The following is a 21,224-nucleotide window of genomic DNA, read 5'->3' as shown; positions in this document are numbered from 1 at the left end:
GATAGACTTTATAGGGCCAATACAACAACAATACCCACAAAAATATGCAATAACAATGGTAGAAATCTACACATAATCAGGTTTAGCTTTAGCAGCAACAAAACCATCAGCAGCTTTTACAAAAAGTATAATGGAATGCAGGCTATGGGACCCCTAGGATAATAGAAGTTATTCAGGGAAACATTTCACCGCACAGGAGTATAGTTCTTTTTCTGATTCTTCATAGGTTTACAAAGCCCAGAACAGCCCATGCAGACCCAGTTACTATCCCATTGATCTGGGTTTCAGATACCCCAGGCTTGGTCATGTTATAGTCCCATGATCTCAGTGCTGTTCCAGTTTGCAGAGAGATCACCAGGGATGTGCTCACATAGAGGAGCAAACCTGAAAGGAAGCTGCAAGATGGCAGTCATCAGCACTCCCACTGGGAAGACTCCAGGCACAGCCGATCCTGCGGGCACTCTGACACTGGACTTCCAGGTCCTGGCCTGTGCCCCTAAATAGAGGTAACTGTACCCTGAGATGGCTGTGGTGGCAAACTGGCTAGCATCCTGACCCCCCAAGTGCTGCCCAGCATCCTAAGTTGGAGGTGGCTCTGTGTAACCAAACCTGCAGACATTATGGCAGTGGACCTCTGGGCAGGGCCAGCAGCAGGTCAAGCCAGCCGTGGGGCGGGGGGGGGGGGGGGGGGGGGGTTGTTAGCAGCAGCAGCATGCTGGTTGGGGGCAGCAGCACCAGTGGTAGCAGCATTGGGAGAGAAGACCTCCAAGTGAGCGTAGGAGCAGTGTCTTCGGCAGTGGTGTAGGCAGTAGCGCTCTGGAAAAAGACCTCTGGGCATGGTAGCAACGGCATTGGGGGTAGCAGCATTGGAGGCAGCATTGTCATTGGTGTAGACTGCCACTGCACCCAAAGAAAAGACCTCTGGGCGATGGCAGTGGCATCTGCAGCAGTGACATTTTCCACCAAGAAGTTTAAAAGAAAAATGTAATATTTCAATATCAGGTCCAGAGGATATAACATTGGATATAAAGGATGCTAATAATGTGACCGCATTAATGCATCAAAAAAAGAGGTATCTGCAACATTTTTAAAAGAAAAAAAAAAAAAACCCCTGATCAGGAAGTCACAAGGGCAAGCAATTGGCACTTAAAGTACTTAGGTATTATAAAGTCTGCAGATAACATAATGAGAGACAGCATAGTAGATGTCACCCTAGGACCTTGGACTCCCATCTCAAGGACCTAGGAGATTGCAGTGATACTTGGGGGAGGATCTGTGTGAGACAACCTCTTAAAACTAGCAAAACAGTAAAGGATTATAACTTTGGAGAAGGAAGTCCTTGAAACACAGCAGATGAAAGGGAATACATTAGGGCAGAATTGCAAATTCCAGCAAGTTGATCTCCATTTCGTGTGGAGCCCTGGTTGGCCCTGGAAGCCAGTATCCCTGCTTTGTGTGTACTTTTGCACAAAACGAGGTTTTGATCTATTCAGATACCTGACAGCTCTTCAGCACTTAACCCCTTGCAGTGAAGTAAGGTATCATACATCTGATTATAACAGTTCTCTTGCTAGTTCAGAGGCTCTTTGTCTTTTAGTGCCTCATAAATTACCTGAACTTATTTTTCAAAGATTTATATTTATTTGGTGCCTATGGAAATTTTATGATCCATAATCTCACTGGAACAAAATTGTATTTGTACCTTGGGCCATAATGGCTATGGGCCATAATCTTGTGCCCTTATGATTTCTATCTAAGTTGTTGTGCATGAGGTGTTGGATAATGTAATTTTTGGAAGATATGGACATAATCTTGGAGTTTGTAGTGCTTGTTCTTGTTCTGCCCCCCATTTGAAGGTCTGTGGATTTATTATTTTACATATAGGTCTTAAGATAATGTTTAGATAAGGTATATATTATCTTTAGTAGTCAAATAGTTCTATCAGCCTTTGTGCTTCTTGTTTAGCTATCTCAGTGTCCCTATTGCCAAAATTTTGTTTGTCACTGTATTTGGTATCTGGCTCCCATTCGATGACCATGTAACTTCTAAATTTACAGGTGGTATCAGGTCCTGTTTTTCTTTGTCATTTAGTGTTCAACTTTGTCTTTAAGTTCATCTATTAATTGTTTCTTTTCTTCTTCTAGTTTTTCCTTATTATTTGTCATTAATATATCATCTATATAGGATATGATCAAGGAGTCATGATTTACTTGATTAATTTGGGAGGGTAGTATTGAATGAGCTATTATAGAACCAATTAACTAGCTCTGTAGGAATCTTACAAATTGATATTATTTGCCATCTGACATAAAACTGTAATATTCTCAGCTTTCTTTAACTATAGGTATTGCAAAGAACATATATAACATGTCAATTTTCATGTAGAATTCTCCATTATATGGTGTTATTTTATTGGTGACTTCTACATCTAATAATGGTCTTGGGAGTTTGGGAGATATCCTATTTTGGTTTCTATAATGTAATCATTATTTGAATGACCCATTAGATTTTAGAATGGGTCATATTGGGCTATTAAAGTTATTAAAATTGCCAGGAACTACTATGTTTTCCTTGAGTAATTCTACTATTTTTCTGTAATTCCTTTATGTACACACTTGAATGGGTATTGTTTTGTATATGCTGTCACTGTGGTTGTGGGTAGTGTGATAGGTGTTACCAGTACTTTTGCTAATCTGTACTTCATAATTTTTAAGTGTTTTCTTGGCCACATTATATATATATATTATATATATATATATATATATAATATATATATATATTATAGATACCACATCCGAGCCCAAAATGTTTTCCACCTTAAGTGAACAATGTATAGTTACTTCTGTTGGTTTACTATTTTATCATATAATTTTGCTGTTTTTGAAGTGTCTGGCTTCACTTATTTTATATTATTTTATTTATATTTATTTTATTTGTTCTTTTCATACATGACAGTAGAATGTATTTTGACATATTATACACACATGGAGTATAACTTCCCATTCTTCTGGTTGTACGTGATGTGGAATTACATTGGTTGTGTATTCATATATGCACATAGGAAATTGATGTCCTATTTATTCTACTGTCCTTTGCATTTTTGTTCCCCTCACTTCTCCCTTTTCCCCTGTCCAATTCGGTGAACATCCACTCCTCCCTCCCCCCTATCTATTGTGAGTCAGCATCTGCATATCAAAGAGAACATTTGGCCTTTGTGCTTTTTTTTGGACTGTCTTATTTCACTTAGCAAGATAGTATCCAGTTCCATCCATTTACCAGAAAATGCCATAATTTCATTCTTCTTTATGGCTGAGTAATATTCCATTGTGTATGGGTGCCACACAATCATAGTCTACTCATTCCTTTCCCACCCTTCTTATTCCTTCTGGATTTTTCCTGTGAAACATTCTAACCAGCAGATATCTGGGCAAAATACACAGCCCCCTGGAGGTGCTGGATCTTGCCTATCTTCTCAGGTATGGGGGAGGTTAAGAAAAGTGGTTCTCATGGGCAAAGCCAGTTGCTCTAAATGGGGAATGCTTAAGTAATTTACCCATATAAGTAGGCAAAGGGAAGAGGTGATGGCTCATGGGATCTGTGATCCCAGGAGCAATATTTGCTGGTAGAAAAAAAAAATCTCATGCAATTTTTCAAACTTCTGGTAGATATATTAGCTGCAATTTCTCTCAAGATTCATTACAGTGAGATTAGTTTAGGAAGTCATATCCATTGAACTCTCAAACATGTACTTCCATTGAAAATTCTCCCATGTTCTGGAATAAACAGAATTAATATTGTCAAATGGCCATCCTACCAAAGGTGCTATACACATTCAATGCAATTACAGTTAAAATCCCAATGACATTGCTCATAGAAATAGTGAACGCAATCATGAATAGCCAAAAAAATCCCGAACAGGAAAAGTGAAGCAGGAGGTATCACAATACCAGAACTTAAACTATACTACAGAGCCATAGTAACAAAAATGGCATGGTATTGGCACCAAAATAGACAGGCAGACCAATGGTACAGAATAGAAGACAAAGAGACAAACCCACAGTAATACAGTTACCTCATACTAGACAAAGGCGCTAAAAACATACAATGGAGAAAAGATAACCTGTTCAAAAAATGGTGCTGGGAAAACTGGAAAACCATATGCAGTAAAATGAAATTAAACCTCTATCTCTCACCCTACACAAAATGCAACTCAAAATGGATCAAGGACTCAGGAATTAGACCAGAGACCCTGCACCAAATAGAAGATAAAATAGGTCTGAATCTTCATCATGTTGGCTTAGGATCAGACTTCCTTAACAAGACTCCCAAAGCACAAGATATCAAAGCAAAATCAGTAAATGGGATGGACTTAAATTAAAAAGCTTTTCACAGCAAAGGATATAATCAATAATTTGAGAAGACAGCCTGCAGAGTGGAGGAAAATAATTTACACATGCACTTCAGATAGAGCACTTATCTCCAAAATTTATAAAGAACTTACAAAACTCTACACCAAAATACAAAGAATCCAATTAATAAATGGGTGAAGGAACTGGACAGACACTTTACATAAGAAGACATACGGGTGATTAAAAAATATGAAAATGTGTTCAACATCTCTAGTAATTAGAGAAATGCAAATTAACAACTATGATTTCATCTTACTCCAATTAGAATGGCTATTATCAAGAACACAAACAATTATAGATGTTGGTGTGGATGTAGGGGAAAAGGCACACTTTTTCATTGCTGGTGGAATAGCAAATTGGTGCAGTCACTCTGGAAAGCAGTGTGGAGAATCCTCAAAAAACTTGGAATGGACCCACGTTTTGACCCAGTTATTCCACTCCTCGTTTTATACCCAAAGGACTTAAAATTGGCATACTACAGTAACACAGCCACATCAATGTTTATAGCAGCTCAATTCAAAATAGCTAGATGGTAGAGCCAACCTAGATGCCCTTTAACAGTGGTATATATACACAATGAAATGTTATTCAGCCATAAAGAAGAATGATGTGACATTTGCAGATGAATGGATGGAATTGGAGAATATCATGGTAAGTGAAATAAGGGCATAGCCAGTTTCCCTAAATTACGGAAATCCTAAGCAATTTAGCCAGACCCCATCTGTAAATAGAAATAGGCCAAGGGAAGAGGTGAGGTCTCACATGGTCTGTGATTACACGAACAATATTTCCTGGCAGAAAAAAAAAAAATCCACATCCAATTTTCAAACGTCCAGTAGGTATGTTTGCTGCAATTCCTCTCAAGATTCATTACAGTGAGATTAGTTGCAGTTTTCCACTGAAATCTCAGTCATTCGCTTCCGTATAAAATCCATCTATTCTCGTTTGGATCCTTTTCAAAGAAATACCTCACTTGGTTTCCAGTGCTCCTGTGACATGAGAGCAAAAGAGGCGAGAACTACAATATTCAAATCCGGAGGGGCTGGCATCGGGAATTTTGGGAATGGAGAGCGCCGAGATCGAAGGCTCTGGTAAAAGAACGCACTTTGCTTCTGTCCCCAGGGGCTGCTTCTGGGTTTTGGGCAACAGGGGTTTTGATGAGTGGCTTCCCTGACATCCTGGCTGCGCTGCGGACACCGCCTGATGTCACGGAAAGGCTGCAGGACAACACGATGAGGTCACGGTGTCCATGGCAACCAGAGACGCTTCCGGTCCCCTCCGCTTCAGACGGAGATTCCAGGTGGGCGCCAGCCCAGCTGCGATGGAAAGTGGGAAGACGAAGGGAGCGAGTCCCAGGGGCCTAGAGCTTTCAAGAAATGCCACCCTCACATGTTCCGCAGGAGAAGAGGCAGGGTGCGTTGGGGGCGCGGTCCTGCGCGCCTGCAATACAACCACCTCCTGCCAGGACTAGGGAACCCGCTGAAGCCTGGCAGCCCGCACTACCCTCCAGGCCCGCTAGGTGGCGTTGTCCTCGTCTGGCCACACCAGGCCTCATGGCCGCCAGGCCACCCAGATCGTGCTGCGGGCAGTTAGCCCCACCAGCTCGAGGTGACTCAGGAGGATCCGAGGGGTGCAGGAGGACGTGTGGGTCCAGCTTAGCACAGTCCCCAGCGGCATTGCCCTGCCAAACCGCTCCTCCAAGTCTGGGCTCTCCCGAGATTTTGCAGAGTCAGCAGTCTCTCCTAGGGCCCTATCAGCCACAGGGAATGATGGCTGTTGACAGCCCAGAGCACCGGAGCATGCAGGGCTTAGGTGATGATTGAATCGGGAAACATCACACCAAGGTGTGTGACCAGATTTGCTTTCTTCAACATTTCTGCTGGTATAGTGTGAAGAACAAAATGGAAAGGGGCTTGAGTGCATCAATCTTGATTCTCCCAGAGGCTCTTCTCAAGTTCAGATAAACACCAATGGGGTGGGGCCAGGAAGTATAATAGAGTGAAAAGAAATGAACTGATGTGAAGAGATTCACAAATAAATTTGATGTAGTTTATTTATTTATTTATTTATTTATTTATTTATTTATTTATTTATTTATTTTTGTAGTACTGGGGATGAAACCTTGGTGCTTTACCACTGAGCTACACCGCCACCACTTTTTAAATTCTATTTTTTTTGTCATAAATGGATAGGACTTTATTTTTTTTTCATTAATTTTTTATTTATTCTAATTAATCATACCTCGCAGTAGAATGCATTTATGCATTTTGATAAATTATATTAAATAGAATACAATTTCTCTTTTTTCTGATTGTACATATTGTATTGTGAAACCAATACAATGAAGCCGAAATATTCACACTAAATATGAGGAAGAATGCCCAATTTTAATGACTAAAGAATACGAATTCTGAAATACTTTTAAAAATATGTAATACTAGTTCTTTCAATTGAATGGTATGTTTTAAATTGGGTAACAAAGTAGTGTCTACCTGATATTTTTAAGGGATGTAGAATGTCTTATGAAGTAGCATGACAAAATGGGTTCCACCGGGTTCCATAACCTTCTCTCATATGCTAAATATTAAACAGCACTATTACCTTGACATTTTCCACTAGTCTTTATATGTAGTAAATAAAGCAAATTATTATATAGTGTTAACATTTTTGTTGTAACAACTTTTAGGATAGAAAATAAGATGAAAGACAAAAAGCAGAGATAGGAAATTTCAGATGTGAAAAAGATGTCGTAGATCAAGAATTTTTTTTCTTTTTTTTCTTTCTTTCTTTCTTTCTTTCTTTTTTTTTTTTTTTTTTTTTTTAAAAAGCCAGTTAGAATATATTGCAGAGAGCGACAGCAGCCCCAGCCGCGGCCGCCCCTCGGGTAGCAGTGTCCGCGCCAGCGCCAGGCAGCGAGTCGCCATTGTGGTGAAAATCCTGTTAAGACCCAGGCGTACCCCGACCAAAAGCCCGGCACGAGCGGGCTGAGGAAGCGGGTAAAGGTGTTCCAGGGCAACGCCAACTACGCGACAATTTCATCCAGAGTATCATCTCCACGGTGGAACCCGGGCAGCGGCAGAAGGCCACCCTGGCGAAGGGCACAGACTGCAGGTTCCACATGGAGGAGGCCGTCCAGCTCATCGTCCGCATCGCCGCCGCCAACGGGGTTGGTCGCTTGGTTATTGGACAGGATGGAATTCTCTCCACCCCTGCTGCATCCTGCACCATTAGAAAAATCAAAGCCAGTGGTGGGATCATTCTGACAGCCAGCCACAACCCAGGGGGACCCAACGGAGATTTTGGAATCAAATTTAATATTTCTAATGGAGGTCCTTCTCCAGAAGCGATAACTGATAAAATCTTCCAAATCAGCAAGACAATCGAAGAGTATGCAATTTGCCCTGATCTGAAAATGGACCTTGGCGTTCTGGGTAAGCAACAGTTTGACCTGGAAAACAAGTTAAAGCCCTTCACAGTGGAAATTGTGGATTCAGTGGAAGCTTACGCCACTGTGCTGAGAAACATCTTTGATTTCAATGCACTAAAAGAACTTTCTGGTCCAAACCGACTAAAGATCCGTATAGATGCCATGCATGGAGTGTGGGGCCACATGTAAAGAAGATCTTCTGTGAAGAACTCGGTGCCCCAGCAAACTCAGCCGTAAACTGTGTTCTGGAGGATTTTGGAGGCCACCACCCTGACCCCAACCTCACTTATGCAGCTGACCTGGTGGAGACCATGAAGTCTGGAGGGCATGACTTTGGGGCTGCCCTCGATGGAGATGGGGATCAAAACACGATTCTGGGCAAGCATGGGCTCTTTGTGAATCCTTCAGACTCTGTGGCTGTCATCGCTGCCAACATCTTCAGCATTCCGTATTTCCAGCACACCGGGGTCCGCGGTTTTGTACGCAGCATGCTCTGGATCGGGCTCTGGATCGGGCGGCTAACGCTACGAAGATCGCTTTGTACGAGCCCCCAACTGGCTGGAAGTTTTGGGGGGATTTAATGGGTGAAAGCAAACTGTCCCTGTGGGGAGGAGAGCTTCGGCACTGGTTCTGACCACATCCGTGAGAAAGATGGACTGTGGCCTGTCCTCGCTTGGCTTTCCATTCTGGCCACCCGCAAACAGAGCGTGGAGGACATTCTCAAAGATCAATGGCAAAAGTATGGCCGGAACTTCTTCACCAGGTATGATTACTAGGAGGTGGAAGCAGAGGGCGCAAACAAGATGATGAAGGACCTGGAGACCCTGATGTTTGACTGCTCCTTTGTGGGGAAGCAGTTCTCTGCGGGTGACAAAGTCTACACTGTGGAGAAAGCTGGTAACTTTGAATACAGTGACGCTGTGGATGGAAGCATTTCAAGAAATCAGGGCTTGTGGCTCATTTTTGCAGACGGTTCTCACATCATCTTCCGACTAAGTGGCACTGGGAGTGCAGGGGCCACCATTCGACTGCACATCGACAGCTATGAGAAGGATGTCGCCAAAATCAATCAGGACCCCCTGGTCACGTTGGCTCCCCTTATTTCTATTGCTCTGAAGGTGTCCCAGCTCCAATAAAATTTTATCTATGGTCAGTGAAATTGGAATTTCATAAAATTTTATGTGCAAAGAAATATCATGTCTTGATATTTTTAGCCATTAAAAATGTTAAAGAGGAAAATTAAAGCCTTTTAGTTTATAGACTGATCAAAACAGGAGGTGGATTGGATTTGGCCTGTAGGCTGTTGTTTACCTCAGACATCAACGTCTTCATATATATAAAATTCTACCACACTGGAAACAAGGATATTTAAGATCACTAAAGAGCTAAATGAAAAGTCAGATATTTAAATATGCATATCAGAACTGTTGAATTTCATTAAACATATGTGAACTTTATTCACCTACCTTTTTTGTATTAAGATGATAAACAGTTTTTAACCAGCAATTGTAATCTTATTAAACTATTTTGATCCCTCATAAACATCAGTAAGCACAATTTTTAAAATATGCTTAGTATTTTTAACAGAAAAACTAATTGCCAAATAAATAATATACTTCTTTCTGTAAAATTAAAGTGAAAAAATGCAATGTTGTTTTAATTCTCCTATCCTCTGCAACCATGACTTTCATCTTTAATTTTGGGGAAAAAATTGAGAAGTGGTCACTTTTGTCACAAGAGGAGATGCTGGGGCTCTCCAGTGGTAGGCATGTATGTTTTTCTGCTCTTTTTTTTTTTTTTTTTTTTTGGGACCTTCCCTTACAGAAATAGCAGATAAGACTGTCAAGTAAGAGTCTGTAGAATTTACATTCCCAGAAGTAATTATGCACAGAAAATAACTGATTTATGACATATGCTGTAGAACTACATAAACTGTTCTTGTGTACAGCAGAGTGAAACAGACATTGTTACCTCACGTACATAAATGACTGCATGACCAATGTGATCATACAATATGTACAATCAGAAAAGTGAGAAATCATACTCCATTTATGTATGACTTATCAAAATGTGTAAGTGCACTCTACTATCATGTAAAATTAATTAGAATGAATTAAAAATTTAATTTAAAAAATTAACAACAGAAGAACTGTTCTTAATGGTTATTTACCTGAACCCTTATCTGCAAATCCTCATAGGGATACTTCTAGGAAAAAATGAAAAAGCTAGGACATGCAGAGACTAAGTGACTTGGCAAAGGTTATAAAGTTATGAGTGGAATGACTGGTGTAACTTTAGATTCCCAGTTGGGGACGGGAAAGGGCTGGACAGAGTACAATACACTCCTCACGTGTTCCCTGAGGATGGGTTTTGGGCAAACCTGAGGAGTTATGTATGTTGACCCTTCAGGTTTGCGCTGAGTAATATTGGGTCACACTCTGGGTTGCTCTCCACATTCCACTTCACAGTGACCTTAGGAACACACCATAATGAGTTGTCATTGTTTTCATTATCATCAAGTCATCCATACAAAATCTTCCTTTGCAATGCACTTTTTATACCTTGCTTTTTCAAATTTTATTTTTAAAAAAATTTGTTCTAATTAGTTATACATGACAGTAGAATGCATTTTTGACACATTGTACACAAATGGAGCACAACTTCTCTGGCTGTACACAATACAGAGTCACACTAGTTGTGTAATCGCACATGTACATGGGGTAATAATGTCCGTCTGGTTCCACCATCCTTCCCACCCCCACACTCTGCCTCCCCTCACTCCCCTGTGCCCAATCCAAAGTTCATACATTCTTCCCTACCCACCTCCATTTCAGATCAGCAACCACTTATCAGAGAAAACATCCATCCTTTGGTTTTTTGGGTTTGACTTATTTCACTTAGCATGATATTCTCCAGTTCCATCCATTTACCTGCAAATGCCATAATTTTATTCTTTTTTAAGACTAAGTAATATTCCATTGTATGATATATATATATATATATATATCATAGTTTCTTTCCCCATTCATCTGTTGAAGGGCATCTAGGTTGAGCTTCTGTAAACGTTGATGTGGCTGAGTCACTGTAGTATGCTGATTTTAAGTGCTTTGGGTATAACTGAGTAGTGGGATAGCCGGGTCAAATGATGATTCCATTCCAAGCTTTCTGAGGCATCTCTATACTGCTTTCCAGAGTGATTTCAGCAATCTGTAGTTCCACCAGCAAAGCATAAGTGCACCTCTTTCCCCCCTGGCCAACAGTTATTATTGCTTATAATTTTGACAATTGTCATTAAGAATTAAAGACCATTCTTAACATCTCTAAGGTTTTCTCTATGGAACCTACACCTAACATCATAAGATCAAAAACAAGGCAACAATATTAACAGTCACATCAACATCATCCTAGACATTCTAACAAATGTAAAAGGCAACTAAAGCAAATAAAAGACCTACAGATTTGAAAATAAGAAATAAAACTTCTCCAGTCCCACCATGGGTAAGAATAAGATTGTGAACTCTAGGAACAGAACAAAAACCAGTGTGCCTTGAGAAGAATAAATTGTTGCTGAAGGCTAGGCAAGAGCCAGATTGAATATAGCCTTGTAAACCAGAGAAAAGAGTTTGTATTGTATTTTATATGTAATTCGAATTTACTGGAGAGTTTAAAGCGAGAGAATGTCATGATCTAGTTTATGTTCTAAAAAGCTCACTCTAAAAACCCAATTAAAAGATCCTGGTATGTTTGACCTCTAAGTGGAGGTGGCTGGCTGCTGTGATCCCTAGAGAAGACAGAGCCAATCACTCAGCATGTGGGAAGGAGGCCTGGAAAGGGCTAGCAAGAGAGGAAAGATGACCTGTACTCACTCCACCCACCAGGCCCCACCTCCTTTGCTGCTGCCTTACAACTAGGCTGCACTCAGAAATTCCCTTGGTATGACTTTCCAAGAGGCCCTTCGACTCACCTTTAAAGGCAGAAATATCTGGCTAATCAGTCTTCACATAAGGATTCATTCTCTTGACCTGACTACTGCCTGTCAGGCACAGGGCCCAGGGTCCTTGTGCCAGACCCTGAGGGATGCAGACTATAGGCCAGTGTCACAGACACTGGGACAATAATGCTCCACACAGTGAAATTGAAGGTTGAAGCAAGTGCCTGATAATGGCATGATGAGCACTGTTTAACAGGGCATTATACCAAATTTGGTAGTCTGCCGAAAATGTCATATATTGATGGTGAGTTTGGCAAGGTTTTTTAATCCATGACCATTTAGTTTTTCTACTCTAGTGTGCTAATATATGAAATCACAGATTTTCAAATGTTCTACCAGCCCTGGATTCTCAACATAAATCCAATTTAGTCATGATATGTAGTGCTAGTTATATGTTGTTGAATTTGATTTCCTAAGGTTTCATTGAAGAGTTTTGTATTTGCAGAGATTAGCGAAATTTATCTGAGGTTTTCTTGTGTCATCTTTGGTGATTTTGTTTTTATTGGCCTTATAAAATAAGTTGGGGAGTTTTGCCTTCTTGTCTAAATTCTGGAAGTGATTGTGTAGAATTTCTATAATTTCTTCCTTAATGGTTTTTTTGTTTTTGTTTTTTGGTACTGGTGATTGAACCCAGAGATGCTTAACTACTGAGCCACATCCCCAGCTCTTTTTTTATATTTTATTTAGAGACAGGATCTCATTGAGTTGCTTAGGACCTCACTAAGTTGCTGAGGCTGGCTTTGAAATTGCGATCTTCCTGCCTCAGCCTCCCCAGCCACTGGAATTACAGGAATGCATACCTGGCTCTTCCTTAAATGCTTTTAACAATTCACCAATGACACTGCCTAGCCATGGAAGAACTTTTTTAAATTGGGAAGAATTTTAACTACAGTTTCAATTTACGTAATAGGGATAGGTATATTCAGATTACCTGTTTCTTTTTAAGTGAGGTTTTTCTCTTCTGTTTTGTTTGGTTTGATTTGTTTTGTTTTTACGTTATTTATGTCTTCAATTGAACTGATTCATTTTATCTAAGTTATCTAATTTCTGGGCATGGAATTGTCCTTAGCATTCTCTTATTATTCTATTAATATCAGTAGTACCTGTAGTGGTATTCTTGCTTGTTTTATGTTCTTTTATTATTTTCTTATCTCTTCCTGTTTTGGACTTTCTTCCTTCCTTCTTTCTTTTCTTTTCTTTTATTCCTTCCTTCCTGCCTTCCTTCCTTCCTTCCTTCCTTCCTTTCTTTCTTTCTTTCATTTTCTTCTTTTCTAATTTCCTAAAATAGAAACATATTATTTTTTTATACTCTTTTTTTTTTCTCATATGATAATTTAATCCTGTAGTACTTCCTCTATGAGCTTCCTTAAATTAATCCTTCAAACATTAGTTTTGGAGATATTCTTTCTTTATCTTGAAAACTGGACAGGGTTTAGCCCCAATTTGGGAGGGTTACAACTTTTCAGTTTTCTAAGAATAATTTTTAAAGAAAATGTCACATAAGATCTTTTATCACATCATATCACTCTTTGTAGTTAGAGCCATAATTTAGCTCAGAATCTTAAGTTTTCCAGTGGAGATACGCATTTGCCCAATTTTAATGCATTTAGAATAAACCTGTACATTGGGGACTACACCAAGATGGCACCTGGCAGCCAGCCAGAAGTTGTTTTGGTCACACCGGGCAGTGAGGAGGTTAATTAACATAAGCACACTCAGGTAATTTGTCATTGGCCGTATCCAATTAAGTCCACGCATGCACAGGTGTTCCCAAGTGCTCCTGATCATGCCTGCTCGTTTTGACCTTTACCATGATTGGGCAGCTGGCTCCTCGCCTAATCTTCGCATAATTGGTCTCAGCCCTACCCTTCACCTCCTGGGGGGATATAAGCCGGCTCTCCTTGAGCGTAGGGTTTCCTGAATCTACAATAAACCGTTCTGAATTCGAGAGCCTCGCTATTCTTTGACTCCACTGGATGGCATCACCTCACATCACTCCAAAGATATCTTGCTGTCTTCTCTTTCATGGTGACACTGTAGATGGCCCAGCGGAATCTTGCCCTGTGTTAGATACTTGATGATTTCTGACAGTCTCTTGACACATAACTCAGAAAAACAAGGAAGAGTGACTATTACATGTCAAAACCATTTACAGCATTTTTTCAAATATAAAGCCAATGGGTTAATGTAATAGTAGAAACAAATTTCTCCTCAAGTGACAACTCTTGTCATATTTAAAGATTTTTCTAGAGAAACCTTCTCTATGCAACTCTCTCAGTTTCTGTTAAACTCTGGGACTATTCATTCCAAATGCTTTTCTGCCACCTTCCTCCGTTACTACAGTTGTTTATAGCTATAAAATGTTTTCCTGATCATACTCAAGGTGGCGCTATAGAGCTGAGGAAGTGAGAAGTCTGAAATGAAGGACTTGGTAGGGTTGATATCTTCTATTGGCTCTGAGGGAGAAACAACCCATGTGTCTGCCTCAGCTTCCTAGTTGTTGAGAATTGCTGGGATTCCTGGTAAAGGGCATAACTCCAATCTCTGCCTCCATTTTCATATCACCTTCTTACTGTGTATCCATGGTCATCTTATAAATTTTACTATTTTGTATTTTCATCTTCATTTGATTCAAAATATTTTCTAAATTGCATATATTAAGGAGATTTATCTGACACTGTTTTGCTATTGATATCTAGTTTAATTCCATTAAGACAGCTGAAGTAGTTTATATTTATTACATTCAGTATTTGTTCTACCTATTCATTTATTTATATTCTGCTAATGTTTTTTAGGCTTATCTTCTTTTTTAAAAAATATTTACAGACTGCAGTTTGATTCACTGTACACAAATGGGGTGCAACTTTTCATTTCTAGGGTTGTGTACAATGTAGATTCATACCATTCATGTAATCATACACAAACATAGAGTAATGATGTCTGTCTCATTCCACCATCTTTCATATCCCCTTCCCCTCCTCCCTCTCATTTCCCTCTATGTAATCTAAAGTTCCTCCTTTCTCCTCTCACCCCCCACCCCCTGACCCCCATTCTGTATCATCACCTACTTATCAGAGAAAACATTCAGCATTTGTTTTCTTAGGATTAGTTTATTTTACTTAGCATGATATTCTCCAGCTCCATCCATTTATCTGCAAATACCATAATATTATTATTCTTTGTGGCAGAACTATATTCCATCATGTATATATTCCACAGTTTCTTTATCCATTCATCTGTGGAAGGGCATCTAGGTTGGTTCCACAATCTAGCTATTGTGAATTGAGCTGCTATAAACATTGACATGACTGCATTACTGCTGATTTTAAGTCCTTTGGGTATAAACCAAGGAGTGCGATAAATGGGTCAAAAGGTGGGTCCATTCCCAGTTTTCTGAGGAATCTCCATTCTGCTTTTCAGAGTGGCTGCACCAATTTGCAATTCCACCAGCAATGTAAAATGTGCCTTTTCCCCCACATCCACGCCAACATCTATTATTGCTTGTGTTCTTGATAATAGCCATTCTAATTGGAGTAAGATGGAAATATATATGAAAAAGTGTTCAGCACCTCGTAATTAGAGAAATGCAAATTAAAACAACTCTAGGTTTATTTTCTTTTATCCTTGCTTAGAGTTATCATTTTTTTCTCATTCTATTTTTACAATTTCTTGAAGATGTTTACTTCTTAAATTCTTTTGTTCTTTGCTATTGAAGACCTGGAAATGTTTCAATTAAGGTCACCATTCCCTTTCTAATCTTGGACATTAATGTCACCTAGACTTAACCTCTATGGAGATCTCCAAAAATTCCAACCAATTAAGCATTATTGTAACTGTGCTATGAAATCAATTTTTGTTTATTTTTACTTACATTTTTTATCACTTAATTTATTCCAAATTTATTCCAGAATCTAAGAGTTTGCTTCAGGGGTCATTTTTCTTCCTTTTGTTTATCCTTTACTATTCTAGTGAGGGTCAATAGAATCATTATGGGAGTTTTCAAAGGTATCCCTGTAAGTTGCCCACATTCTGAAAATTAAGAAAGAATTTGTAGATAAATATAAGGGTAACAACATTTCCATTACTAGAGAGACAGGCTATTTAATAGTGGGTAGTGGTTCGTCTTTAGAATGGTAGAATAGAAGATATGCTTTCTGAGGGCAGTTTATTCCAAGGAATAAAGAGGGATCTCCTGTAAAGTTGTTTTTCACAGTTTGTCTAAGTTCTTTCTGTTTTTATTTAGTTAAATTACCTTTACTTCCTTTTGGTTTTAGGACAACTATCTTGAGAATGGAACTTTGGATTGATGGCTCTTTTCTTTCAGTATGTGGGAGGTAATTTTGCCACTGTCTCATCTACAACCCAGTTGTGCCAGGGCAGTGGGTTAGGTTGCAGACAGGCCAAAGAAAGTGCCAGGAGACAGCATGGGAGCCATAGGATTTATTGCAAAACTTTACAAGAGATGGGTGACAGCTCTGCGTTCAGGGTGACATATAGCCTTCTGTCCCTCAAGGTGCTTTGCCAAGCAGAGCCTCCTTTCCCTCCTGGTGCTTTATTCACTGGAGGCCTGCTAGATGAGTGACACATATTCTTTCCACAGGACCCTCATTTCCACACCCACCATGTCGTGGGACTTGAGACCTGCCGAGAATCTGAGGAAGGAAAGCCATCCTTTCTCCTGATACTTGTAAATATGCCCAAAAGATTTCAGACATGTCTGCAGAGTATCAGCCTTTTATATATTAGAAGGGATAGGAAAGGGGAAAGGGGGACACTTCAAGGGTGAGAGTGAGTCCTCTCAGAGAGAAGGATGGCATGTCCTTCCTGCCCTCCAGTTTTATTGGGGATCCCAGGAAAGTTTCTAGAGTCCCACAGGGGGGGACTTAGACTTTTGACTGACAACATAGGAACTGCATGGACTGTCTTCAAGAGAGGATGGAGTGCTGCTCATAGAGTAGGGGTTTTAAATGAAATTGAGTACCCCTGTTTTTGTCTCAATGTCCTGCCCCCTTAAATGGTTTATCACCATTTGAATAGCCCTCAGCAAGCTTTCTTTGTGAGGATCTTGGTGTTTTTGTTGCCAGGGTGATGTTTGGTTGGGGTTTGTGATAAGGGAGGGTCTAAGCCACCTGGTAGGGTGTGACATGATCTTGAAACAGTAACTTCTTACTAGGATGTAACTGTGGCTGTGTAGGCTTTAGCATTCCGAACCCCCATCTTCCAGGTGCTTCCATGTCAGATAAGCTTCCCTGTGGTTTTCAGTGGCCCTTCATTGTCCTTTCCCTACTCACTCATTCATGGCTGACTCCTACCTAGTACCCCACTCAGAGAAGGATTTACTTTATATGTCACATAATCTGCAGTAGCAGTGATGTCATCAGCATTAGCTTGCTTAGTTAGCTTGCATGGCCAGTATTATAAATTGCAACTTTAATGAAAAGCATGCAAGAAAGTAGCCTTCTACAGATAGCACCAATTTGCCCTAGTTATCAGTGTGTGCAAGAGAAAGCCAGTGTTCTTTAAGTTAACATGTATCTGGACTTTTCAGCTCTGGCTTATTTCCATTTTTCCCTTAAGTTGGTTAGGTTTAGGGGAACAGAAGGGGGGTTTTGGGGACATGGTGTTTTGCTCTCTCCTTTTACTTTAGAGATGATAAAACCACTGTGTTGAGTAGGTTATCAGTTTGAGTTCATTCACAAGTAAACAGTGGTTTTCCTTGAGCTACTTTTAAGATTTCCTTGTTGTCTTTCATGGCTTGCCCTTGAACTATTGTGGATGTGGATCTCCTGCTTAAACAGCTTTCAATACTTTGGAATTTTTAATGGGAAATACATGTCTTTCTAAAATTCTGGACATTTCAGTCACTGTCAGTTCAAATTTTACCTATTCCACCTTTTTAAAAAAAATTATAAATAGGCAAATTATGGTTGTGTATATTTATAGGGTACAAAGTGATGTTATGATTTATGAATACCATGTAGGGTAATTCAATCAAGATAATTAACATATCATCTCAAATGTGTATCATTTTTTGTAGGGAGAACATTTGAAATAAACACCAATTTCAAAATGTACAATACACTGCCATGTACTACATTCACTACACTGTGCAATAGAGCTACAAAAAGAAAAAAGAAAAGGAAAGAAACCCATTTGTGTGAGAATTTGTGTCATTTGACCATTATCTCGTATGGAGAGCAGGATGTCCTCTGCTCTGAATTACTCCATAGTGCATAGAAAGCAGTTTTCAGGCTGTGCCAAAACCTCAGTTACTCCATTTTGTAAAGCAGTAGTTTGCCATAAGCTAGTCTATTCTTTGAGTTGAAGTGCTGAGGAATGTCTCTACACCTCTTTTGCACAAGTAAATGATGACCATCTGCCTGGCATAGCCATAAGGCATAAACTGATAAAAAATTAATCCTGATAAGAAAAATGACTACGTGGAAACTTATCAAATTAATCAGAAGCACATGAATTTGTGGGTGTATCACACTCATATGGGAAAAACGGACCCAGGAGCTTATCAAACATATCAGATCACCAAATGATGCAGCTCCCAATTGAGACCCATAAAAACAAGGACACTCGAAGACTGAACATGGCAGCACCCTGACTCCATCACTTGAGACTTGCCCTGGAAAATCACCACAGTACAAACCTCAAAAATGCTGTCCTTGGGCATAGTTTCTCCTGCCTGTGATGACCTTGGAAGTTCCATTCCAAGCTGACATCTCAGACTGACACTCCAAGCTGACACTGCCATCCCTTCAGATCTTGACCTAGAATAAAGTCTGACACTTTGACAGCCCTGTGCCCTGAACAAGTTCTTTGGCTGTTTGGTAATCGCATCCAACAAGATACAGTGGCTCTTTGCATTCTCACATCTGTTCTCTGCTCCTGCTCATAGTTCAGTCTCCTGAACCCCTCTGACTGCCTTGATCTTCCTTAGTATTTCTGTAATGTGTATGTGTGTGTGTGTGTGTGTGTGTATAATTGTGAAATCTGATCTGTGACTTGAATGTTATAAATATTCAAAATTAAAATTGGAATAGAAGAACCTGTGATTGTTGTGATTGCCTGGCTTATGACAACCAGGTGCCCCACAGTATTCAGTGAACTGCCACTGATATAAGTGGTGTAGCCTGTTAATTTATTCAATAAATTCTGACACTGGAAAGACACAAGTGTGTTTGGTCTGTGTTAATGACATAGCACGCTCACAACATCTCCTCGTTTTCCTTGTCCCCCCAACCTATGATTCCATCATACTACTTTCTGCTTCTTTGAGTTCCACTGATTTTGATTCTACACATGTGAATATGAAGAATTTGTCTTTCTGTGACTGGCTTATTTTACTTCCCATAATGTTCTCAATGTACTTGCAAATGACAGAATTCCCTTCTTTTTAAAAGATAAATAGTATTCTACTGTGTATATAAACATTTCTCATCCATTTCTCTGTTAATGAATATTTAGGTTGATTCCATGGCTTGGCTATTACAAATAGTGCTGCAATGAAAATGGGAGTCTGGGCATCTCTTTGACAATATGTCAACATATATTTCAGGTAAATACCCAGGAATGAGATTGCTGAGTCATACGGTAATTCTATTTTTAGTTTTTGAGGAATATTTATACAGATTTCTCTAATGGCTGAATTAATTTAAAATATCTTTTCCTATATCCTTGCTGACATTCATCATCTTTAGTCTTTTTAATAATAGCCATTCTGACAGTGGTGAAGTAAGGTATCATGTTATTTTAATTTGTATTTCTTTGATTATAAGTAATGCTGGACATCTTGAAAACATATATGTGGGCCCTTTGCATGTCTTCTTTTGAGAAATGTCTATTCATATCCCTAACCCATTTTTAAGTTTTCTTATTTTTCTTGCTGTAGTTATTTTCATTCCTCATGCATTTTGGTTATTGACACCTTATCAGATGTATAGCTTGTGAGCAACTCTACCAATCCATAGGTTGTCCTTTCACACTGTTAACTATTTTCTTTGATTTGAAGAAGCTTTTTATTTGGATGCAATTCCATTTGTCTATTTTTGCTTTTGTTCCCTATGCATTTGGGTTAATAACCAAAAACTCACCACCAAGACCCATGTCAGATTTTCTTCTTATAGTATTACATTTTCTGGTGTTACATTTAAATATTTAATATTTAATCCCTCGTGAGTTAATTTTTTGGTATATGAGGTGAAATGAGGGTTTAATTTCAGACTATCCTTCTACTGTTGTGTATTCTTGCCATTGTTGTTGAAATCCAATTCACCAAACAGTGAGTATATTTATGGGCTATCTTTTATTTCATTGGCTGATGTGTCTATCATTATTATATATTTCTGGTATTAACATGCTATTTTAAGTTGCACAGCTTTGTGGTGTCATTTGAAATCAGGTAGCAAAATTATTAAGTTGTTTTTGTTCTTCCTTAAGATTACCTTGCCAATTTGTTGTTGTTGGTGTGTGTGTGTGAGTGTGTGTGTGTGTACGTTGGGGGGTTTCCAAATAAAGATTGATTTTTCTTTTTATGTGAAAAATAACATTGGAATTTTGAAAAGAATTGTGTTAAAGTTTATAGATCACTTTGATATATGTACCATTATTAAATTTTCCATTCCAAGAAAATGGGATATCTTTTGATTTACTTGTGACTTATTAAATTTCTTTCATCGATGTTTTATGGTTGATCATTTTTATCATGGAAGGATATTGAATTTTGTTAATTTCCTTTCTGCATCTAATGAGATGAATATTTTTTTCTTCATTCTGTTAATGTGATGTATCACATTTATTGATTTGTGTATATTGAACCATCTTGCATCCCCAAGGATCCCATTTGATTTGATGTTGAAATTTGATACTTTTAATTTGCTGTTGAATTTAGTTTTTTAATATTTTCTTAAGAATTTTTGCATTTATGATATTAAAGAATATTGGCCTATAATTTTATTTTCTTGTATTGCACTGGTATGGCTTTGGTATTAGGATAGTGCTAGATTTGTAAAAATGAGTTTAGAACTACTTCCTCATCTTCAATTTGTTGAGGTAGTTTGAGAAGGATTGATATTGGTTCTTCTTAAAATGTTTTATAAAATTCATTCAGAATGCCATAAAGGTACTCTTTGATGTTGGACTATTTATTTTTTATTTGATCTTCTTACTCATTATTAGTCTTTTCAGAATTTTTATTTCTTCCTGATTCAGTATTAGTAGGTCACATTTATTTAAGAATTTCTCCATTTCTTCTAGATCAAACAATTTGATGGACATAAATGTTCTTAGTAGTCTTATATGATCTTTCACATTACTGTTACCAGTTGTCATCTCTCTTCTATTTTTTATTATGAGTCTTTTCTCTTATTTTCCTAGTCTAGCTAAAGTT

General features: G+C 38.9%; 1 long non-coding RNA gene and 1 pseudogene across 2 annotated transcripts in view; both read left to right on the top strand.

The window, feature by feature from the left end:
* Positions 1 to 5,689, top strand: part of LOC306641235 — a 59,109-nt gene extending 53,420 nt beyond the window's left edge. The window contains exon 3 of the long non-coding RNA XR_013758083.1: positions 5,532 to 5,689. This is a non-coding gene — a long non-coding RNA (uncharacterized lncRNA). The remainder of the gene's footprint in view (positions 1 to 5,531) is intronic.
* Positions 5,690 to 7,449: 1,760 nt separating this feature from the next.
* Positions 7,450 to 8,972, top strand: LOC306641259 (phosphoglucomutase-1-like; annotated as a pseudogene). Its single transcript has one exon. The product of its transcript is annotated as a phosphoglucomutase-1-like (transcript).
* Positions 8,973 to 21,224: the final 12,252 nt, after the last annotated feature.

The sequence above is a fragment of the Sciurus vulgaris genome (assembly GCF_902686455.1).
Source record: "Sciurus vulgaris genome assembly, chromosome: 12".
NCBI classification, from domain to species: Eukaryota; Metazoa; Chordata; class Mammalia; order Rodentia; family Sciuridae; genus Sciurus; species Sciurus vulgaris.
The sequence above is the reverse complement of the archived record's forward strand: the minus strand, read 5'-3'. Positions and strand labels throughout refer to the sequence as shown.